Below are 7,450 nucleotides of genomic sequence, written 5' to 3' on the forward strand. Positions count from 1 at the left end.
GAATGTCTAAATGCTTTTAAGTTATTAAAAGAAAAATTAGTCACTGCACCAATTATAGTTTCACCATATTGGAGAAAACTTTTTGATTTGATGTGTGATGCTAGTGATTATGCTATTTGAGCTATTTTAGGACTATATGATAACAAATATATGATAAAATTTTCAAAGTAATTTACTATACTAGTAAAACTCTTAAAGAAACTCAAAATAACTATACAACCATTGAAAAAGAGTTATTAGTATATGCCTTTGATAAATTTCGATCATATTTAATTGGAACTCATTGTGTAGTGCATACAGATCATTCTGCTATTAAGTACTTAATGAAAAAGAATGATGTTAAACCTAGACTTATAAGATAGATTCTTCTTTTGCAAGAATTTGATTTTGAAATAGTAGATCGAAAAGAAACTAAAAATCAAATTGTTGATCATTTGTCCAGGCTTGAATTAGAAAAACCACTCCGTTTTAAAATAATAATAATAATAAACATTTTCTGGATGAAAAATTGTTCAATATTAACGAGTGGCATGTTCTGTGGTATGTCGACATTGTAAACCTTCTTATTAGTAGTATTAGTCTCTATGGAATGACATACCAATATAAGAGGAAATTTTTTTCTGAAGCTAAGACTTATTTTTTGGATGACCAATTTTTATATAAACAAGGAAATGATTTGATTAATCAAAGATGTGTACCATTAGAAGAAACTTATGAAATTATCCAAAAATGTCATATTTCTGATTTTGGGGGGCATTTTGGTGTTGATAAAACAACATACAAAATTTTATAATCTAGATTTTATGGCCTACTTTCTTTAGAGATGTTAATGCTTATATTAAAACTTGTGATAGATGTCAATAAGTAGGCAATAAAGTAGGAGTAGGTAATATTTCTAGAAGAAATGAGATGCCCCTCAATTATATGCTAGAAGTTGAAATATTTGATGTTTGGGGATTAGATTTCATGGGACCATTTATACCATCATTCAAAAATTTATATATATTGTTAGCAGTGGACTATGTATCCAAATAGATAGAAGTTATTGCTTTACCTCAATGTGATGCTCAAAGTATTGCAAAATTTTTTAAAATGAACATATTTTGTAGATTTGGGATGCCGAGAGTTATCATAACTCATGTGAGAAGTCATTTTAGAAATATCATAATGGAGAAGTTATTAAAAAAATATCATATAAACTATAGAATGTTACAGCTTATCATCCTCAAACAAGTGGTTTGGCTGAATTATCCAATTGAAAATTAAAAGAATTATGAAAAAATCTGTAAATCCAACAAAAATGGATTGGTCAGTCAAACTCGACTATGCTCTGTGGGCTTATAGAACTGCATATAGAACTCCTATAAAAATGTCCCAATATAGGCTAATATTTGGGAAAGCTTGTCACTTACCAATTAAACTTGAGCATAAAACATATTGGGCGATTAAAGAGTTCAATTATAATTTGAAAGATGCTAGTGAGAAAAGATTACTGCAATTAAATGAGCTTGAAGAGATAAGGAATGAATCTTATGAAAGTGTTAAGATTTACAAAGAAAAGATGAGAAGTGGCATGATCGAAGGATTCTAAGCTGTGGATATTAAGGATTCTAAGACTGATAAAGTGTTTAAAGTGAATGGTCATAGACTGAAACCTTATTTTGTAGGGGATCAACATAAATTTAATGAAGGAATGATGTTGGGTCAACCAAAATAAGCATTGGTTACATCGGGCTGACAACGTAAAACCAAGCGCTTTGTGGGAGGCAACCCATAGTTATCAGTATGCTTTTACTTTGATTGTTGTTTGTATGTGATTAAGAAAATTAAACTAGTATTTTTGAGACTTTTAAGTGTTAATATTGATTTTAAGACTTTATTTAGAGACCTAGATATGTTAGAATGAGAATTTGGACGTTTAAGTTGACTGGTGCAAAAATGTGAACTGGCGCTTAAGCGCGGTAGTTAAAAAAAATGTGCTAAATTAAGATTCTAGAAGGTTTAACTGTCAATTGGTTTGTAAAAACGTGTCAAGGCAGTTCCAAGACATGCCTAGAGGTTATTAAGAGAGATTTAAGCCTATAAATAAGAGGGTTTTGTGAAAGAATTTCACCCCAGATCATTTTCATCCCTAAAGTCTATAAGAGAGAGAGTAAGAGAGAGAGATTTTGATAAGAGATGTCTTCATGAGAGATGTATTTGAAGAAGAAGGAAGAGACCATGAGGAGGATATTCATTATTCAAAGTGCACAAGAGATGTATAACAGTTTCTTAGCTGTTAGTATCGAAGGAATATCGGAAAATATCAACAAAATTGGAAAATATCAACAAGGAAAATATCAACAAAATTGAGACTACTATGGTTTTACTTGGGACCAAGGTAATTGAGATTCATGCACGTCTTGAGCATATTGGATGACAATTAAAAATATAATTTAGCCATACTAGTTATATAGAGGAAGAGGATAGTGAGATGTTTCTTAAGCAGAAATGGATTGAAGAAGATAGTATCAGAGCTCGTCACCAGCGTCTGTTTTATCAACTTTATATTACGATTGCCGCAGGAGAGACTAATGAAAGTCCGGAGTTTGTCCCGTCAAATGAAGAATGGAATTAAGTTTGATGTCAGAGTTTATTTGTTAGGAGTGTTGTGTTTATGTGTTAATGTTTAAGTCTTATTTTTAATGTTTATGCTTTTATGTGTTTAATTATGAATGTTTGTTAATTGTTTGTGCTTAGAAAATTTTTTCATCCGAGGCCATTTGGAGTGAGACTTAAGTGTTATATGTATTTGTAATAGTTTGTGAATGAATATACATTTATTTTTGTGAAAATTAGTGTTATTTTTATCCTCGAATTGAATTGAGTTATATGGAGAATTTTGAGAGAGAAGAGAGTCAAACGAGATGAAAATAGTCATTTAAGTGTTATGAGACCATTTAGGGGTGGTATACTTAGGCAAATAGTGCATTTTAATTAAATTTAAAAATCTCAAAAAATCGTGCACTGGCGCCTAAGCGCCACATCTCGCGCTTAAGCGCGAGGTAACCCCAGAGGCCAAAGAGGCAGGCACCTAAGCGCCACTTATCTGTGCTTGAGTGTCGGTTCACGAACGGTTAAAAGTGAAAATTAACCCAAAAATTGCCATTTTTCACCCTCCCGTCACCTTCAACCTCTCGAAATTGCGATTTTGGAGAGTTAGGGCACACTATTAAGTGGAGATTTCTTGGTGGAATTAAGAAAAATTTGCTAGATTCGGATTTCTTAAGGTAAGAGCTTTACTTCTATGTCAAAATTTTGGATTTTCACCATGTATTTTGAGTACATTTGGAAGAATTCAAAATTTCACTATTCATGGAGAAAAATGAGGAAAAATCTATGTAATTTGCCTATGAAGTGTAGTTTAGGCTTTTAGAAGTTTAGTTTAGTAGTTTATACTTGATTTTTGAAGTTATTTTTGGAATTTTATAAAATTGTAGAATGACATCAAGAACGAAGAGGAGTAAAGGAAAGATTCCTTTAGATTCAAGCAAATTTATGAGTTCGAAAGCTCAAGATAGGTACAGTGATGCGTTGCAATCACGAAAGCTTATCCAAGAACGTGGTTTTAAGAATCCAGGTGGATCTGTGGAAGATCTGATCGCTCGCCGATAGTGGAAACAATTCTGTTGTTTTTCTATTGTTGCAATTATTTTTGTTGTTAGGGAGTTCTATGCAAACCTCCCTGAAGCTAAAGATGATAGAGTCATGGTTTGAGGAAAGTTGGTACCTTTTTCACCGGAGGTAATCAATTTGTTCTACCATTTTCCACCAGATACTTTATGTTTTTATGTGAATTATAGTCCGATTGAGACAAAGCTAGATGAGATTATCTCTTATTTGACTATTGGAAGAGGAATCTGGAAAATCACTAATGAGAGGAGAGTCATTTTTCCATGTCAAAGTTAAGTGAACCTTAGAAGACATGGCACTATTTTATTTATACTCGTCTGCTACCAAAAAATCATCTCAGTGAAGTTACTAGAGAGAGCGACGTTAAATTATTGTATCTAGGAAGTAAAGCTCCTCAACATTGGAGCTTTGATATGTCAGACTATCATCAGTTCTGCCACTATCGTTACTACTGCAGGAAAGGATTTTCTTCATTGATCTTTTCTTTATGTGAGCAGGCTGGAGTGAAATATGATAGCTGGGATGAAGTATTGTTGCCTCTAAAGCCTATTTCAAATGTGAATGTGAAGTCTTATTCTGGACATTCTATTTTTGGCTGGAGAGGAGGATTTTCAAGGAGCTATGGAATGGCAACGTCTGCTGCTTCTACCCATGCTGCTTCTACTTCTAGACCATCTACCTCACGTGCTTCGACTTCTAGAGGTGAGTCTACTAAGACCCAAGATCAATTATTACAGAGGATGATGGACAATATTAATTATAACGTTCATAAAGTTCATAATTTAGAGCATTTTGCAAAACATATTGATATGTATAATATAAGGAAAAGTGATTATGAAGAGAAATTTCACTCATCTTTAGAAGGCCTCATTAGGGGTAACCAAGGACTGCAATTTCCTCCATATCCTAGATACTCTGATTATAAGTCTACAAATGTCTGGAATAGCGGTGATTCTGAAGAAGATGAGGAGGACTGAATTATTTTTATGTTTGTAATATGTGTTAGACTATGTGCTTTGGACTTGAGATTTAAGATGTGTTGTTTATTTTTATGTTTGGACTTGAGACATGTGTTGTGATGTGTTATAAATTATGTAGTCTGGGCTTGCTACATTTGCATTTGTGTACCTGTTTAGATTTTGTGATGTATGAGACTTTTATTTTGTTTAATTGTATTGTGATGTTGTGTTTTGTTAGTATTTTGTTTTAAATTCTAGGGTAGTAACTACTGTTGTGTGTTTAGTACTGCATTAGTTAGTTAAGGATTGAATTTAATTCTATATCTTTTTGAAAGTTGAAAATCTTGCTAACTTTAGTTTTAAATTTTAAACTTAGAAAAATTTTACCTTGTATTTTTCTTTTATCTTGTTAGTGTGTTTGTTTTTATATTGAGACTGTGAAGTCAATGTTAGTGTGTTACTCAGAAGTCTATTGAATCTCTACAAGTTAAATTAAAATGAAAATAATAAAAAAAATTGATCAAAATTAATTTTACTTCTATTTTTAGTTTTATACTTGTATACTTAGGATATAAAAATTCTTATAAGCATGTTATTTCAATTTTCATTCTTGCTTATATTCCTGCTTATATATATTTGATGCTAAACTATTTAATCTGTTAAAAACTTCAGTTTGGGGGGGATGAAAGATATTTTCAAAACTTGAACTTTATTTGTTCTCAAATGTGCTACAAGTGAATTTAATTTGAAAAGAAAAATGATTATGTATATGATGATATATTAGAGAAATAAAATTGGATTTTAGAAATGAGTAAGAAAATTTAGTTAAAATTCTGAGTAATGAAGAAAAACTTTTAGTTAAAATTTTTTTAGTAAGAAAAATTATATTTTTGAAAAATTTAGAAATTCAGACTTATTTTTAATACTTAATTTTTTTTTGTTAAAAATAATTTTCAAAACTAGTATTATATTTTTAAGTAAAAGATTTATATAAAGACTTTACTTTAGGAAAATAGAAGTAGAATTTAAAACCATTAAAGACATATCCAGATATAGTAATCCTTGCTTGAAAAAGAAAAAGAAAAAGATAAGAAAAAGAGAAAAAAAAGAAAAGAAAAAGAAAAAGAAAAGAAAAAGAAAAAAAGAAAAAAATAAGGGAGGAGAAGCTTAAGGATTAGTGCCTAATCAAAAATTGGTTCCGCATTTGAACTTCTTAAAGTATAAGACTTGAGAAAATTTTAAGCTTTAAAATATAATATAGTAAGTAAAATTATTTAAAATAAAAATTTTTAAGTAGAGATAAAAAAAGAACTAAATTCTAAATTTGGAAAATCTATAATATTTCTGAATTAGATAGGAACTCATATTTTTATATTTTTTAACATTAAAAAATATCTAAAACTTTAAGTTGGTCTCCTTTACTAATTATTTTTTTCTAAATTGGTCTACGAAATTTCTAAATCGAAATTTTAGTAACTCCTAAAGAAACTCATACATATCATACTTATTTAGTTTTTAAAGATTGATGTGTCACTTGTGTCACTTGAGGACTTGGGGGCAAGTAACATTTTAAGTTTGGGGGATTTTGATACACCTAAAATATATAGTGTTCTTAGACACATTTTTATACCTATTTTTGAGATAGTGTGCTTTAATGGAACGTATTTATTGGTTTTTCTTTCAGGTACAAGTAAAAAAGGTGAATCAAGTACAAGTAAAAATGTGAAAATTGTTAAAGGAGTGAAAAGGGATTAAATTTGGAGCAAAGAGGTGAAAATTGTGCTAAAGTATTTTGGCGCCTAAGCGTCAGAACCGTGGCTTAAGCTCTGGTTAAACAGAGAAGGCCGCGTCTAAGCGCCAGAGGCCACGCGCTTAAGCACCAGAGGCAGTTATTTGGCGGTTTTCTTTATTTTGCCAAATTTTGAAGAGGTATTTGAGGCACCTTTTGGCTAAATAGAGTGGTTATGACCACTAGGAACGAAAATATTATTAAAAGCCTTGCGAAAGGAGGCATACTTTGGAGAATACATCAAATTGGGACACATTTTGAAGAGTTAGCAAGGCACCTCTTGGAGATTTATAAAAGAAGGAAATTGAGACTTTTTGAAGTGTGTTTGAAAGTTCTGAAAAATGTTAGAAAGGGGGAGTTTTTTAGAGAGTTTTGGAGAGATTTTCAACCACAAAAAATTTACTTTATCCTTTTTTTAGTTTTATTTTGAGAGTCAAGAGTGTTTTAAAAGAGAAGAGATTCAAAGGAACTTTAAGAGTTTGGTGGAGGATTTGAGATAAGTTTTTATCTTTTGTTTTTAAAGTACTTTTGGTTTTAATCGAGACTTTTTTGTTGGTTTGACAATGATTTCTACTTTTAAACTAAAGTGTGATTTTGTTTTCTCCATGAATTCTGAGTAGTTTTCTTTATCTTTCTCCTTAGAATGATAAGTAATTAAAGTGTTGGATGGAAGTTGCGGAGAGCATTAATCTTTAATGCTGGAAGAAGTTGTGAAGATTTAAATCCATGAACTTCATTTAATTCTTGATTTGACCTATCCAGATGTTAAAATTTGTTGTGAGAACATGTAAGAACCGGGCTGATATTATCTCAGTCAACAATTGGAAAGAATCAAATGAGGTTGTATGAATGAGAATGTAATTCATAAGATTTAGTGCAAATAAATAGAGAAATAATCATTGAAGGGTGTAAAGTTAGAGGACTTTAAAGTGACAGGTTAAAGCCCCCAACTTAGTTTATTTTTTTAGGTTCTGATACGAGATGTTAGCCCCCAGGTGGAGGGAATCGAGGGAACTCTAGAGTGAGAGCT

The sequence above is a fragment of the Phalaenopsis equestris genome, unplaced genomic scaffold, assembly GCF_001263595.1.
Source record: "Phalaenopsis equestris unplaced genomic scaffold, ASM126359v1 Scaffold000002, whole genome shotgun sequence".
NCBI lineage: Eukaryota > Viridiplantae > Streptophyta > Magnoliopsida > Asparagales > Orchidaceae > Phalaenopsis > Phalaenopsis equestris.